The following is a 17,366-nucleotide window of genomic DNA, read 5'->3' as shown; positions in this document are numbered from 1 at the left end:
AGAAGCTGCAGAGTAGTCCTTTGTAGGACTTTGGGGACCAAAGAAAGTTGATAGTGGGTGCCTCTGCATTGAGATTTTTGTGTGTACTGCCCTTGTGCTGTGTGGACGTAGGAGTTTCATTCTTCTCTCATATTGCTACAGGTTGTTCTTCACTATGCTGAAATATTCTTCTGTGACTTTACATAGGAGGACACAAGGAACTGTACAGAAACTGTAATTCCCTAGTAACTGTTGACTCTGTAATTACATGTTATGTACAGTTCAATGTAAATATGTGGTAATACAAGCAATTTGTATTTTCTCAACTACATTATTAAATCTTAAAATTGCAAACTACATGGAAATTATGTTGAGAATAAAATGGATAACTTCACATACTGTATTATTGCAGCACATTATCTCTAGAAGTCTGTAATTACTTTGTAGTTACATGCTATTTTTCAGATAATAACTAAGCGGGGAAAGTTTGCGGACTTGTCCAGCTCACAGTTGCACAGCATAGCCATAAATTTGGGTTTAGGAGGTGGAGAATGTTGTCAACTTGGTCATTTAGTCTTTTGTAGAGGGAGGAGGATTTTTTTCTTTCAAGCAAACAATCTGACAGACAGGTAACCGTTGCTGTTTCATATTTGTTGCAAATACAAGCAATGCTCTTAAAGTGACTGCTGTGTCTCTACCAGGCATCAAACCAGGCTTTAGTGCTCTGTCATGTGCCTGGTTTTCATCAGCCTCTGGGCTCTCAGAGATGCGTGTCAGGTGATACTTCACCCGCAAGAGTCAGACTTCACAGGTCTATGCTGCACTCCTTCTGAGCCTCTGCTAGAAGGGCATGGCCAGGCATTTTAAGGACTGTTGGAGTCTTTATTCAATTGTGGCTGACTCCCAAGAGTGGGAAGCTCATTTTCTTGTGTCTGCGTACTGCTTTATGGGGGTTCTGGTATTTTAACCTTTCCCTTTCTGTTCTCTCTTCTTCTTATAGTCTTTGTTCCGTTGAATGTGGCATGAGGGATAGGTTATTTATTTACCTGATGAGAATATGTAAATCCTTGTAGTCCTCTAAGTCTAACTCTCTGTACTTTGTCTCCCCCCCTTTTGTTTTTTCTGTTGAAATTTTGAATGAAGGAAACACTGAGTGAGTCTTTAAACTTAGAAATAATTGTGTTTGTTTAAATTTACACAAAGCCTGCAGGCAAGAAGGTTAAAAATGCCTCTAGTATTTGGTTACATTTGCCTGTATTTTTAAATGTATACATGTACATTTCTATAGATGCTATCGAATCCAAGCATTTTGTTGGCTACATAGAGAAAGACAGCAAAGATAGAAGTGTTTCTGCTTTGGTGGTCAAACTCGCAGTCAGGGCACCAGACCAGGGGCATGTGATATATTGGGCTGAAAACTACACCTAAGATCTGAACTAAAAGACTGAGCTCCTCTTGGGAAGACAAAAAGATGCAAGGACATAGCCAAGTACTGTAACCAAGGTAATGATAGTCACCCATCAGTCTCTGAATGCTCCAAAACGCAGTCACAGCTGGTGCTCCTCTTCACGAGGAATCTTGATTTATTTACGTTCCTTTACCTTTACACCTGTATCTTCTGGGTTTTCTGGCCTTTCAAGGTAGATTTATTAGCTGCTCTGAAGCAAGGAGGTAGACTTGCAAGGAGGGGGGAACTGGAGGAGAATCAAAAAGAAACAGAAGGAAGACAGAACAGTGGGAGGGAGAGGGAGGAAGAAGATAAGAGGTAGATGAATGAAGACAAATGGAAGAGAAATGAGACAGGGAGGATGATAGGGGAGAAAAAGACTGGAACAGACCTTTTGAGAGTGCATGTAAAATAGAGGTCTGGTGGAGGATTTCCAACAAAAGTGGTGTAAATCAATGATGAGTAAATTAATAGGGCAATTGTGCAAATGAGACTCAGTCATTTAAGCCAAGCGTAATACATCACGGATGATTTAGAGAGAGTGTAGCCCACAGGGCACACCTTTCAATCTACTAAAGATCTAAAGCAGGATGCTGACGCATCAGAAAATGGAAGAGATGAACAGAATGAGGGACATATGTTACAGGGAAAGAGGTTGTAAGGCAAACTCCAAATGCAGGGCAGCATTAAACTCCTTAATGCCAGAGCCCCATCTTAGACTGAAGTAAAAAAATCTTGGTCTTTCCACATCAAGAGGTTATTACCATGGTTTCTGGTACAGTCTCCTGGTATTGCATTGATTCCTGATGTGATTCCTAACATGTATCAGAAGAACAAACAAAATGTACCCAGTGCTTCCTTAAATGTGGTGTTCTGTGGAACCGCTTCCTGTAGTTACCACACCAGGAGCTTCTGCTATCCAACAATGCTAAGGTATGAAGGTAGTTGAAGAGGTGATGAAGTTTTCTGTAGCTATTTGATCATTGACTGGCAGGTGCCTGTCTTTGACCTTGCTATGTCCTACTCTGTGCCAGTTTGAGGTTCCTAAATGTATTTGTACATCAGAGATGAGCCCATCTGAATATGCTGTTGTCTTTCACTAGTATTACAGCTGTGCCCAGAAGTCCTGGGATTTGAGGAAATTTCAGGAGTTCTAGATTATCTGATTTCTCTGGGATTTTTTAACGCATCATTTAGTTTCCAGGTCAGTTGTCACGCTTTAACCCACCTTTTTGAGACCATTTGCCACTTCTCTAACCCTGAAAATGGATTCTTCTGCTGTAGCGCTAAAATGGAGCAGACGCATTAAATCCTGTGCCTTTTAAATGCAATGGTTGCTAACCTTTTGTAAGGGATCAAAATTAACAGACTGTTTAAATGAATTTCTGACAGTCATTCTGCCCTGTTGGTTTTTGGAAAGCATTAGATGGAGTGCCAGGTGGCCCGGTTGATAAAATGTTTTCTTTCACTCTCTGACTCCTGTAAGTTTAACTCTTTCCCTAAGGTCTTAAGAAAAATAAGTGTTTTTCAAAGACTTTTTTGTTTGTTTGATTTTACCATCTTCCTTCTCTTTGCCATGAAATATTTAAGTAGAGTGTGAACTTGATTTTCATTTTACTCAGTAGAAAGTTAAATGCAACCCAGGCATCTTGTTAAGAATAAATATTTTTCTAAAGGAAACAAAAGAAGTGATGAAAGATTAGGTGGAAAGGGAAACCTTTGCTGCTGATGGGGTACAGCTGGATTTTGTCAGTGATGGTAGTTCCTTCCTCTTTTGCCTGCTGCTTTCTCTGAGAAAAACAGCATTTGTATCTAAAACTCAGGCTAATTGAATACTGCTTAGCTTGACTGCATCCCTTCTGCAGCCTTAAAATTCCTTCCTGAAGTTCCCTGAAATAGTGCCTTGGGGTATAACTAAAAGGTTGTCTTCTTCAAGAAAGAGCTCAGCGACTTAAGGTCTTTTTTAGTTCAAATTAAAGAAAGCCTTCCACGAAAAATATAGGTAAGGCATGAAACCTCTTTTATGTGTAGTTTCCTGGATGTGATGGCATGGGAGCATGAATGGATCCTGGCTTTCTATTAGGAAAATGATTCACAAAGCAGTCCAGTCCTACACAGACCCTCTGGCATCCTGGGTGCCTGTCACTGAAGAAGCTTGGGCTCCTTTCTCAAAATGGTAAAAACTGTCTTTCACCAGGGAGAACCCAAGTCCTGCAGTTCTGCTGACCTTTCCTCAGTCTTGGAATTGTTTATGTGTTTTCCACAAAAGAGTTTGAAAGCTCTGGTGTTTCTCCGTACCACAGTTGCATTCTGACTTAAGGAAGTGCTTGCATCCCTTCACTGCTAGAGAAATAAATGTTTAAAACAACTTTTAAAATCCCATTATTATTTTAAAAGGAACAAAAAACCCTACTAGTCTGTCCTTGAAAACTATTCTTTATGAAACAAATACAGATCCTACATTCTCTTTTTTTCTTTTTTTTTGAGAATTAGACTTTCAAATTGTTATCAGCTACAAAAGTTTGATAAATAGTAATGAATAGAAGTTGCATTTTATAATTGATTTCTAACATAACTGCTGTAACGCTTTAGTGATGTCTGAAAAGAGCCTAAGGTCAATTCTATTAGCAGTAGGTGAAAAGTTGTACATAGTAAGCACATTAACTGTTCAGCAGCCTGTCTGTACTCTCAGTTTAAGTCTCCGGGGCTGCTTCCTTGTTTCAATGTGAGAGTGTCACCAGGAAGTGTGATGCTGGAGGACAAGTGATGATTTTTAACTTCTTTCTGAAGTGTATCTCGTTGTAACACAAGCATGGAAATAAAAACCTTTTTCCTAGTAATGCTTAGAGTAAGGTTGGTCTTCTGAAGGGGTTATGCTATTTAAAAAAGGAGCAGAGAGGAGATGAGTAGTTAATGTTTTTTCTGTCTTTCAGTAATTGTCAAGGCTTTGTGAATGTTCCTGTTCCAGGCTGGGCTTAAATCCAATGAGAACTTTAGAAATGCGTCTTCAGAAACAGCATCCAGAAAGGTCGGTTCAAAAGGTGGTGCTTTTCCCTGCCCTTTGGGAGATGCAGGTAGCCGTTGAACCGGATTTGGGGTCCTTAGAGTGAGTGCACCAGCCACTAGGCTTAGGAGCAATTCTGTAGCTCTCCTAAGTTAGCACCAGAAATCTGTTCCTGGGCCTTAAGATGTATTTCAGTGAAATTCTGCTGAATCTGACACTTCTGTGAAACAAATTTGTCTTGGAGAGTTATTGTTTCCTGGAAAAAAAAAAACGGGGGGGGGGGGGCACAAAAAAAACACTGTTTTATTAGAAAATTCCCTGTTGGCTCCAGAATATCATAATACTGCAATATAGTATAAATAGGAGGAAGAAACAAAGCATAAATACAGTGAGGCCTGCACTGATCTTTTCCAATCATTGTTAAATAATGAAATAAAGGAAAAGAGAGTGAAAATAAAGATAGTGGGCAGATGGAGTAACTGAACTCATCTTGCAGTGAAAAACTGTATAGTCCTTGGAGCAAACCTGGTTTGTAGGACCGTTCAGGTTCTCTTTACCTGGTCTGTTTTCACTGCTTCATGCTGTCAGCGCCTCTTACCAAGCGCAGACCTCAAAATCGGAGCCTCGTCCTGACTGAAGAGCTTACAGTCAGAGGAAGAAACGATGGGAGCTCTGCGCGGCCACCCAGCAAACAGAGACTCTTTGGACACTCGGTAACTGTAGTGACTTCGGATTCAGTTTGACAGTTATATTGTCCTTTTAACACACTCGAAGGCTGTAGTTGATGCTTGCCAAGATCCTGCCTGGGTAACTTCAGTGGGTAATTGCTTCTTTATGGTGGTAGGATCTTACAGAAAAAAAGAACACCGTACAAGGCATTGAAATAGCAACTTCAGTATCTCCTTTTGTTGAAAGAGCTACTGTCAGGTTATAATAATGGATGAAAATACGCTTTGTGTTTGTCTTTGTTTGGTTTCTTTTTGGTTGAAGTGTTCTGTTAGTTCTTACATACCATAATTTGTCTAATCAAGTCTTACTGGAAGGGGTCTGGTTGGGCTCCCCTGCCTAGACATCTGGCAGGATGCTTTAAGAATTTGGGACCCTCCATCCCACGCTGATTTCTGTTTCAGAGGATGATTCAGAGTTGGTTATTGGCTTTGGGTTTGTAGAAACATATTCCATGTGTAGATCTATCTGTGCAGTAGTTATGTTTTGCAGTGTGTGTTTTTCTGTCAGCTTCCCCCACGTCCTCTTGGATGTTTCTGAGAAACCCACTCAAGGCTTGAGTTTTTTTTTTTTTTACTTTTTAGAGTACCTCTTGTGGTACACAGCAAGCACAGCACAGGCACAGATAAGCTTTTCCCAGGATCCCGAACCACCTTGCTATTTAGGGGAGAGAGCAAGCAAAAGAGATGACAAAGTGAGCCAAGGAAGCAAACCTGCATACTTACCTGCCCATCTCTCAGCACGCTGGAGCACTCTTTGATCTTTCATGAAAAATTTCAAGTCTTCACATCCCATCTGGAACTACTGGCGCTTCTCCAGAACCTTATGGCTTGTATCTCATCAGAAATTTATATGCTTTGATTTTGGAATGGCTCACCCCAGACCAAGTTCTCCTTGCTGGTAAAACCTTCACTTTTGCTTCAGGTTTTGCAAAGCAGCACCTTGAGTCTCTTCATGGTGACCTCTTGTTGGCATCATGGTCTTCTGTTATGCCATGGCAAATCTTCCACTTCTTCAAAAGTCCCTCCTAGACATACTGATTCCCTACCTTTGGCACCTGCTGTAGCATGCCCATGTCTCTTGGTTTAGAATGCCTTGGTCTGTAACCCAAGGAGGATGTGAAAGCCCTTGTCAGCTCTTTGTGGACTCAGCCACTCTCATAGGAACATTTTCTAAAATTTGCAGCAAGTAAAAGATTAACATTGCATCCTGCTAAGCAGAGTTCGAGTTTAGATTCTGAACTGTCAGATCAGGAGACACTGTAAACAATAAATGTCAGATCCTGACACACAGAGTTTTACAGTATAAAACACTGAGCTTGGTGTCTAATGCTACAGAAGTAAATGAGGAGGAAATCAGCAATATGCTGCCATGGAAGTTTAGTAAAGCTCTGTTAGGTTTAATGAAGAGTTTCTGTCTTCACGAGGATTATTTCTGAGTTACCTTGTACAGTCCCACCCCTAAGTTACAGCTGTCTGAAATGTTGTACAACGATTTATATTCATACAAACTGTTGGGCTCACATGAGATCTGTAATATGCAGTAATGAAAATCCTGTTTTTCAGTCATTCCTAGCTATTTTTCCTTCTTCAGTGTTTGAACAGTGGTCATGACCTACTTAATTAAAATGTCAGCCTGGAAACTTCTTTAAAGAGACTCCTAATATAAAACATACGAGTAAAATACAGGCTTTTAGAAGATAATTAACTTCCTTAGAATTAGGCCCTCTTTAAGCAATAGTTGTGTAAAATACACCTTGTCAGTCTGCCGGACTCCTCAACAGATACAGCCTTTTCATTTTTACGATAAAGATTTAAAAATATTGTTCATTCTCAGTAAAATAAACAAGTGTTGTGTCAGTGCTCTAAGGTACCTGACAATGGGATTTACAGTTCTATATAATTGTATTTTCTTTGTGTTTGCATAGAAGTCATAGCATAGCTGGAAGATGATGGCAATTATAATTTATTACGCTGTAATTGTTACCTAAATGTTTTTGAATAAGCAAAAATCACATCTGTTTAGGAATAAGTTGCACAGCAAGAGAATTCCCTTTGAAATGAATGCTGTGTTCTCAAATTCTGTAACTGTACACATAAAACAACATATTTATTTCCCCACTGAGTCCATTACATTCCCAAGTCAAACTGCATCCTCTCTTCCCTTCCCATATTAAACCCTTTGATTTAATGGAGGTTTTAACTACTGGTTCTTTAGGGAATTTTCAGTAGGCTTTGCACAGATTAGGTTATTGGAAAGTATAGTTATTTGCTTGTAAAGTGGCAGTTCTGTGTCAAAATTGATTTTCTCTGGTGCTGCAGTAGTAAAAGCAGATAAGCTTCTGCTTTGCATCCAAAATACACTGATGTTCCTGCCATGATACTTTCCTTTTGCTTCCTACCCAACCTCTGTTATAGCCTGGCTTTGAAATAAAAAGGAGACAATGATATAGTGCACAGAATGCCTTTGGATCGGTCATTAATATTTACGTCAATCTTCTCTTTGTTAATGGACAAATGACGAGCAGTTGCTCATAGGAAGAATCTACTGTGGCAGTTGTTGAGCACTTCAGGCAAGGAGTTGGTCAGCCTTTGAAGGCAGTTGGAGTTGTGGATGTTCAGCATCCAGCAGGAAGGAAGTCCCAGGCACGGCTTCCCAAATCACTACGTATGGGAAGTGAAGTGCAGGAAGCACAGGCAGACGAAAAATGAATAAACAGCACATACATCTGGTGTGTCCTGTGAGTGACATGAAGAGCTTCCCTACCTGGTTTTGTTGGCCAGCTTTCATAGCTAGGATGGGTCTCTCTTAGTCTGCATCTAGCACACATCCATTCCTTTGCAGGCAGGACTCCTAGAACACTACTGGCTGTTAACCAAAGGAAATGAGTTTCACCATTATGTATGTGCCACAGGAGACAGTAATAATGGTGACGGTGGAATGATTCAAGAAAAATGTTGTAGATAGATAAAGGGGTTCAGACACATTTTCTATGGCCCACTGACCATCCTGTTTCCCATTTGTGGCTGGCAAGTCCCCAGAGGGCTGGAGGTTTGGTTATGTAAACTCCTGCATCTTTCCCTACGGTCGGACTTAGAGATACAGTGCTAGCAAGTAATGATAGCACTCTCTGGATATTATGTCTAGAAAAAATTATTGTGGTTAGCATATGCTAACCTGGCTGAGTTAAAAACTTGTCCTGCTTTTAAAGTGAACTGTAATAAAATGGGTTAGCATATATTAACTAATTCAGCCTGTTCCTTCTAAACCGTCAGTAGACCTGGTCCAGATTTAGTGGTATTCAGTGATCCAGCGAATACCAGTGATGCTCTGATTTCCAGCGTTTTTCTGACTTGGTTTAGTGCAGGTTTTCGGTTCAGTTCTTCATTTATTCAATAATGGTTTGTCCATCTGTATGGTTCATGCTGTTAACGGAATTGTTGTCGCAAGCTCTCAAGAGATTAATGTATTTACTGACTTCTATAAGACATTGCACCAATCAATGTTAACAGTCTTTGACAGAGACATAAAGGATCTATTAAATTAGATCTGGGTTCCTATTAAATTACGACATATAAAAAGCTAAACGCACCTTATCTGTAGCAGAAATGAATGCCTGCTATTAAAGCCTTTACGGAAAGTTGTTAAGAACAGTCCAGTAAAAAAGTGGGATAATTAGCAGGAAACAGTAAGCTGTTGACAGCCAGCACTGACAATGCTGAAGCAACGTAGGGAACGGAAGGTTTTCTATATTGCAGACATGAAGGCATTCCCCTCCCCACCAATCGGTTTCCCCCACACACTTCTCTTTAATTAGATTAGAGAAAAATAAAATTAAACTATTAAGGCAATTAAATTCTTAACATTTGATCAGTTAGCTGAATGCAAATCTATTCTCCATCTTTCTGCTAAAGAGCTGATACGTGGAGTATTATGTTCTGCAGTGCTACTTGGCTTCTTAAGAAAGATGGCAAAATGCTTGGGTTCAAATAAAATAGCAAGATTTTTTTTTTTCACTATACTGCTTCCCTCCCCCTTGGTATTCACAGGTAACTGCCACTTCTCAACCAGTGCAGACTCTGTTCTCTTGTTTACCCACAGTCTCAAATTCCTCTCATGTGCACAGCTAGGCAAGCTACGTTAACTTAATTCAGATGGTCATTCAGGAGTTAACTGCTCTCATGAACTTGTGATAAATTAAACAAATGTCTGATGGCTTCATAAGGAACTGTCCCCACATAGTGAATGAAAGCCTTCAGTCAGTAAGGTTTTTACTGTTTTCTCTCTTTTTGAAGACAGAAAGTGGCAGACAGTGGCTTGATAGTTTGGGGATGTATGATGTCCTGTGATTGTGGCGCATCCTCTTAGTTGTTGCGGTTGTAGGCATTGCTTGCATGGTGCATTGGAACACCATGCAAATAGCCCTGCACGGGCCCCCTGCGAGCTGGCTTCAGCGTTGGAAGCTGGGGCAGCTCTGCCTTAGCTGGGGCAGCAGTACACTGGGCAGCTCTGTGCCTTCCAGCACCAAAGCCTGTTGCAGCAGGACAGCGCGTGGTGCCACCCTGATGGTTCGTCCTGCTCAGAGCTTGCTCTGCGATCTCTAACTTGGAACTCCTTTGTACCATGAGTGCAGGATGACGGGAGTCATAATTTCCACATCTGATAAAGGAAATTGAATTTATGCAGTGGTGGAAAGATAAATCATATGATTCCGGCATACACGCAAAGTGTTGGCCCTCAACTGTCCCAGCCAAAATCAGGTTAGGACAGCTGGCTCCTGTGCCCTGTCTATGAACCCTTGGGGCATCTTGGTTGAGTTTTCTAGGTGTCACTGGAAAGCGCTGGTTGGGGTCTGGCTCTCTGGTGGCACCTCCAGTTGCCCAGGAGGTAGTTGTTTTGTTCAGTTGCTTATTTTTGCAAACCAAACTGTTGGTCCTTAAGAAAGATGTCTCAGCACGCCCGAGGTGATGTCAGCACTGCGGTAACTGGTACTGTGCCCCAAATCTTGATGCTACACAATTGAATACCTTTACCTTTTGTTTTCAGTGCAAAGTGGATATCTATGCAAATCTATTTCCTGCTTAGCCAATCTGGCTTCAACAGGCAACAATTCTGCTAACACTGGTAGTATTTATTTCAGGTTCTAACAGTGTGATGGTTCTGACGCTCCTAGAAAAGTTCAAGTACCCTTAAAAGGCAGAAGCCTTACTTGATAGCAAATAAAATTGAGCACTCGATATTAATGGTCTTTCAATTAAAGTTAGAGCAAACTTGTCTCAGTGTGTTCATCTCACTGCGCATCTTTTTAGATGCTTAAAGAAGTGGGTTGACCACTGAAAATATAAAGTGTCATTCCAAGTTAGAGAGCTCCCCTAGTGCCAGTACTTCGGGTGGTGCTGTCCCGCATGGCACTTGGAGCAGCTGCTGGAGTTTTGTTCTTCCATCTTTCCTAAGCGTGCCGGCTGGGCCGTACACAGTGACAGCAGGCCCGTACAGCAGCGCTGAAGTCACCGCCTGTGGATCTTCCCAGGTGTTTCCATCGCTGCTCTCTGCATTGAGGGGCACCCTTGTAGCCTGCTGGCAGCCCGAACACAAACATCGGTGGAGGTGGTTTGTGTGCTGCCCAAGGGTGTCACACAAGGACTCCCTGCACATAAAGACGTTGTGGAATTTCATTAATTCGTTCATCAATACAAGCCATTAAAAGAAACTGTCTTGTTAACTGGTATCTTGGATACTAATCGGCAGCTTCTATTAAACATCAACCTGCTGATACTGTCAGTGTCACAAAGGGTAACGACCTGCGGTGCTGGGTGGCGTAAATGCATGCAGGCAGCCCTCAGGAATAAATAAACGTTTGGGACCCTTTATTGTAATCTGAGGCATTTTGGAAGAGGGAACACAAGGGAGGGGGAACAACGCAGTTCATGTTAGAGCAGAATGGCTTCAGTGTGGTGCCACTTAGAGGAGGTCCAGTTTGCGTAAATCCAGTGCGTGTTCACTTACCTCGGAAAAACTGTTCAGGGGGTGTGTGTGTATTCTTGTACTCCTGCATCAGATCTTGAAAACGGCAACGAAATGAAGTCTGAACCCAGGAAATAAGAGAGACAGTAGAAAGAGATGGTTGGAAGATAACAGAATTTTGTTAGAAGGAATTGTCTGGGGCAATGGGTAAGAAACACACCATCAACTTCCTCTGCCGTGCTGGAGCTATAGGCCACTTAAGTGAGTCCAGTCTGTTACACTGTAATCAGGAGGCAAATGTTGAAATACATGTGGAAATTCTTGCCCTTGCCTATGACAAATACAGCTGGGACAAATAAAGCTGCAGGTGGGACAAAACAACAGTATACCACAAACCCATGCTCGATTATCTGCCAGGCTTTTCAGTCAGTCAGTCGGTGATGGGTGCTCAGCAAGGTCAAACCTCTTATACCATTATAAATAATCCAAACTTGTTATCTACATCTCTCTACAAACAAAGAGCACAGTCACCAATATTTATTTTTCAAGAAAGTAAAATACGGAAATTTTACATCATCTAAAGTACACTGAAGATTTTGCAAACTGAGTCAAAGTTTACCATGGTTTCTGCCAGCAAGCAGTAGAGCTCATGTTGTTTAAGGTCCCTGTGCAGTCTTGTGGAAATGGGACATATCAATACCTAGTTTGTAGATGATTTATTTCTGTCATTCTATGCAGTTTAGGTTTTGTTCATCAAATAAAATTTCAATTACACAAACCATTCAAAACCATGTCCAAAGAATTTTACAAGTTTTTCACTAATTTAATTCTTGCTATTCGCAGTCTAAGTTCTGTTGTTTTTGAAGAGTTAACATTTGCAGTATTTCAGCTTGTTCTATTGATTGCCCATGTACTGCTAGATCTCTGTGAAGTATTCTTATCACCGGAAAGAAAAACAGTGCTAGTACTTCAGCTGAATGCTGTGGGTGGAAGTTCACTCATGAAGTGGGTGAAAGTTATTCTGGATTAGCATCATGAATTAACTCAGTCTCACTTCTTGCAAACTAGTGCAAATTAAGTCTTCTGTATATGCTGGCTCTTGGCCACCTACCTGGCACTACTTGATTGCATGTCCGTAGTAGAACTGCCGGGTTGGTTGGTGGTATGCTTGGTGAGATATGCGTAGGCATTTAAATGAGCCCTCCAAGAACTCACCAATATGGTTGTCTTGACCAGAAGTCTGAAATAGAAATAGAGAGCAGCAGTCTGTAAAATATCCCCCGAGCACCGTGTATGTTGCTTTTCCACCACTGAACACATCAGCAGTTGCTTCTTAGTGGAGATTGCTTCTTATGAATGCCACTCTGTGTGCTCCATGGTCACTTCAGGTCTTGTGGGTTCTCTTCTGAGATGTTTGTTTCATAGTGGTGAACCTCAGCCCCCAGGGACTCCTCACCGTGATTTTCTTGGGGCTGTAGTGGGCTATTAATCAGCCCATATACTTTTTCACTTCCAGTCCCTTTGTAGAATTAGTTGAGTGGGATTTGTTGGCTCTTCCTCCAGCTTCAATATCTGATAAAATCTTTGTCCCAAGAAGGGTCTCCTGTAGCTTTATGCTCTTACTACTGCTGCGTGCTTGCAACTGTGCACAACGCTTGGACCCCCTTCAGCCCCTTCTCTCCCCACCCCCCCTCTTTTTTTGAATTACTAGCGGGTGACAAATAGCTACTGCTTTCCACTCCATTTCGCCAGGCACAGCTTCTTTCCTGTCCTCATGAGGTTTCTGACCTTTCAGTCAATGCCTTTTGCAGCCCCCCAGGGGCCTCCAGGGAGCTGTAATGGACTCACGTTAATTGCCTGTTGAAGGACAGAAGCAGTTCCTAGCAGGATGATTGGTGATCCCCCTGTGAGTACAGCTGTCCTGGTCAGTGAAAAGATTGATCTGACACACACAAACATTTCGGCTCACTGCTCGATGTGTCTCACAGAGCATGCACATAATCACTGCTCTGGCTTTAGTGGTTTCCTGTCTGCCCACACTGCACCGTGGGTCTATTTGCTAGTGCTGTGACTCAGAGGAGCAAGCGAACGAGAGACTATCCATTCTAATCCCCTTGTGGGTTACGGTAGTTTAGATAGAAGATACCCCACAGACTGCAGTATAATCCAAAGATTTATAAAGTCAGTCATATGGGTTGGTTTTCTTTTTTTTTTTTCATTGCTCTCAGTGGAAGCATATCTTCCATTCTCGCTTAAACATGTTTTAATGTAGTTTAAAGTGCAAGTGATGCGCTTTTTAAAGTACACATGCATGCATCCAGGGGAAAAAAACAAACAAAAAACAAACAAAAAAGAATCTCCCATTTCTACTAAAATCCAAACATATCTTTAAAAATAGGAAAGTGGAGGAATTTCTCTTACACTTGTTGCTTCTGTTCTTCTGCAGCTGGATAAACCATTATGTTCTCATTAGAGCTGAGTATGGGTCAGTTTGCAGAGCTCTGTACAAATATTATTTTTTCCCACTTTTGCTTTGTATACATTCAACCTGTGTTAGGCTTCAAGCTCCAAATCTGAAAGAGAAACTCTGCCAAAATCAGCAAACATGCTTTGATATTGCAAAGTTTTGACCTCAGATATTATCAACATATGCCTGTTTTCTATCTGAAAATATTAATCAGTTCAATTCTACTCATTCAACAAAAGATGTTTTCAGCCTGGTCCATGGTTTATCATTTGTAACAAAGGTTTTGCACAGTACTGGTCACCACACAGATAAGCTTCTCCTGAAGTAAATCCCCAGTAAAGTTTAAAAGGATTGACCTCAGTGCTGCTTAAAAAGATTCTTCTCTTAGTTGCTTCATCCTCTCACCTCTGTGCTTCATGTTAGCCAGAAATGAGACGGTCCTGCTTTAACTCCCTGCATCCAACCACCTGTGAAATTGGAGGAGTACAAAATCTGACACAGGATCTCAGTTCTTCAGGTAGCACTTGTGTTCATTAAGGCTTGGTCTAAAACCTCGTCTCTAAATGTTTCATTGCATTAGAACGCGTGATGCCCAAATAAAAGTCTTGCCTTGTACTACCTTTTTGTTTTAATTGGTGTTGCAAAATCTCATACGGAAACAAATACAATACAAGGCAATACAGCTTAAGTCGATTTGTGACAAAATTTAGCAATGGCATGTTTCTTACATTTTAGTAAATGTTCTGCTTTTCTGAAGTATGGGCCAGTAAAGGAAGTTAGAAAGCAGCAGTGAGAAGAGAATTCTAGAGATGATGAAAAATGGCAAGGATGAGGTAATTCATCATTATTTGGTGTCCTACAGACATACAAACACAGACCTGTAAAATATTATTTCTCCAAGAAGTTGCTGTATTGCATGTGTCAATCAAAATTCTGCATTCCTGTTCAGAACATTCTGCTCCAGAAATACATTATTCACAAGTGGAGGAAACTCAGAGGACAGCCACCCCTGGCAATTGCTGGGCACTCTATGTGTACTGAAGATAAGCTTTGCCATGAGTTTCCTGGCCTTGCTACTACAGCTATACTTCACAGCTGTTATTTCAGCCCTGCATTTCATATTTAATACAGGTATGCATACAACCTTGGGCTAGGTTCAGATTTGAACAGATGAAAATGTTAGGACTTTTAAAGCTAGCCTGAAAGGCAATTAAACATTTTCAGACTTGTTCTTATTCAGCCCCAAACCCTTCCCAGCAAGAGTAAGTGAAATGGATGCTTGAAACAACAGAGGAAATAGGAAGAAGTATCTCTGCAAGCTGTGTAGCAAGTGTCCAGTAATTAAAGATACAATAGCTGGACATCATCCAAGAACCCAAACAAAAGTATCTGAAGAAGTCTAGAATAGCTCCAGTGTAATAAATTTCTAGGCAGATTCCAGGATAGGCATGCGGCCTTATTGCCACACATCTGTCATTGTGGTTGATTTTTTAAGAAAGGCTTAAAACAAAATGTAAACCCTGTTGCCATTTTTACTAGAGGTTTACTAAGCGAGACAAGCTATGTTACAACAAGACCATGTTGTCAAATAAGTTGTAAATATAGAAATCTCATAGACATCCAGCATGCTAAAATAATACCCAGATATAACAGGAAAGGCATGACTAGATAAGAATTTGAATGTCTCAGAGGGTTGTATTTTATTACCTCAAAAAAATTGTATTATGTTTATATTATAGTCTTTTTGAGAAATTGAAAATTCTACTTAACATTGGATGTGGAATGAAAATTTCTGTGTGTACTCTGAATGTAGTGGAAAAAGGAGCACTTTAACCTGCTGTTTTAATCATGCACTATTATTAAATAATAATCAAAAATACTATAACATAACGCTAAGAACCTACATGAGACAAGGTAACTTTTATCATGGGACAAGGCACATAGGGGATGTAAAATGGAATGTGAGTAGAGAATTAAAAGCTTTTTTTTTTTTTTTTTTTTTTTTTTTTTTTATAAGAAGTGTTCTCTTGGCCTGCATGGATCACTCACTGCTATCAGCAGCACAGAGGTCCTGCTTTGAGAAAATGTATTTTCCAAAAAGTCCATTTCGTTGGTGTGGAAGTCCCTCTGGTTGCCCAGGGCTTTGGGAAGATGCACAGAAATACATCTCCTCTGAGGTCTGGTATGCGTATGAGCTTTCTTTTCAGAGGTTCTTTTCAGCCTCTGCTTTTACTGCAACCTCTTCCTTTCCCTGTTTTTTTCTGCCTACAACATTTTTCATTCCAGAAGCTTCTCTCCCTTGGGCATGTTGTTCGAATAACTGGACAGCCCTGTAAAATTCATTAACAAAATTTCAAACAACTGCTAAGGCTTGCAGACCTTGGTTATTTGGCTTTAAAAAATATTTTATATGCCTACATACAGTAGAGTTCACATCCCATACTGTAAAATACCACACTCTATTTTCTCCTAGGGAAATACTTGCTTTCTGGCATAGATACTGTCAGTGCTTTTAGTTTGGTCAGTAACTATATGCCTGAAGTGTAAATATAGAAACCAAACACGGCAGGCATAATAACATTTAGGAGTTCGTTTTTAGCTTGGTGTAGGAGAATTAATTTGGCTTCAAGCCCCGTGTTTCTCATAAAGTTTAATGGGAATGGCAAAAGTGATCCTCCTGTCCACCGTGCTGAAAGCGGACACCTTTAACTGCCTCATTTATACGTCATAAACAAGTGATGGCATGTTAATGCTGACTGACTCCTGGATTATAGGAAATATGCAAGGCATATGTACCACATGGAAAAAATAACTCTCATGAGAAATGTTGCCTGGCAGTTGGGATAAAGCAAAGATGAATTCCGTTTGATTAGGCGAACGTATGAGGAGTTGAATTCCCGGGGATTTGGACCAGGGTTCAGCTCTCAGGGAAGTCTCGCAAAGGCCAAAGCGGGCCTTGCATCAAGTTCCAAAGAGTCTGAGGGTACAGGGTGACCTGGGAGAGCAATGGCAATTAGAAGAGAGTTCATTAGTCTGTCAGCGGTCACCTAGTTGCAGTTAGCTGTGGTGAGCGCTGCTGGACAGTTTGGTGTGAGGAGCTGAGTGGAGCTGTGATGTTCATGATGAGCCTGAACAGCTTTGCCCCGGCAAGTCCCGCTCAGCAGCCGCAGGACGGGGTCAGCCTGGGCCTGTTTCGGTTCCACCAGCAGGGCTGGGCCCGGCAGGGTTGGAGATAAGTGAGTGGGTGCCTCTTAAGGTTGTCGTGGCTGGGGGAGAAAGACACACAGGAGGTCATTAGTCAAAGAAAGGAAATGCGTGTGATCGTTCACAGATTGTCTGCTTAGCTGCCTTGAATGACACCAGGTATGTCTTCATTCCTGAAATTACTGTCCTGAAAGTGTAATTCCACAGATGGTGCAGCATCAGGGATAATTGCCTGGCATTGCTAAGTCCAATCAAAATAACTATTGAGGGAGGTGCGTAGTGCACTGATGTTTTTCACTGGAAAGGAAATATGTGTAATACCGCATCTCAAAGATTACCTACATTGAGGGAAAGAAAAATGACAAGACAATCTGCTTTTATGATTAGTAATGTTTTACTTGTTTAGTGGAATCTAACCCAAAACTCCTGACCCAACTATTCTCTGGAGGTTGGCTGCAGATCACTATCAAAATTTAGCAGCTTGCATCCATTTCCAATTCTTTTTTTAACACAGGAATATGGTTTTGCTCCTTGGCCAGCTGCAGCTCCAAGCACTGAAATTAAACTTAACATGT

General features: G+C 41.1%; 1 protein-coding gene and 1 long non-coding RNA gene across 13 annotated transcripts in view; one reads left to right on the top strand and one right to left on the bottom strand.

Annotated features, from left to right (window-relative positions):
- The window catches only part of AUTS2 (activator of transcription and developmental regulator AUTS2), a 759,649-nt gene that overhangs the window by 437,321 nt on the left and 304,962 nt on the right, over positions 1-17,366 (top strand). The gene's annotated exons all lie outside the window — the stretch shown is intronic.
- Positions 4,571-13,084, bottom strand: LOC118176234. Of its 3 annotated transcripts, none has more exons than XR_004755307.1 (4): positions 12,969-13,084; positions 12,232-12,360; positions 11,163-11,241; positions 4,571-4,686 (listed from the first exon to the last, which is right to left on the bottom strand). It is a non-coding gene; the product is annotated as an uncharacterized LOC118176234 (long non-coding RNA). The 3 variants fall into 3 exon arrangements; XR_004755309.1 differs by lacking the exon at positions 4,571-4,686 and adding an exon at positions 5,169-5,277; XR_004755308.1 differs by lacking the exon at positions 4,571-4,686 and adding an exon at positions 9,439-9,815.

The sequence above is a fragment of the Oxyura jamaicensis genome, chromosome 19, assembly GCF_011077185.1.
Source record: "Oxyura jamaicensis isolate SHBP4307 breed ruddy duck chromosome 19, BPBGC_Ojam_1.0, whole genome shotgun sequence".
Taxonomy (NCBI): Eukaryota; Metazoa; Chordata; class Aves; order Anseriformes; family Anatidae; genus Oxyura; species Oxyura jamaicensis.
The sequence above is the reverse complement of the archived record's forward strand: the minus strand, read 5'-3'. Positions and strand labels throughout refer to the sequence as shown.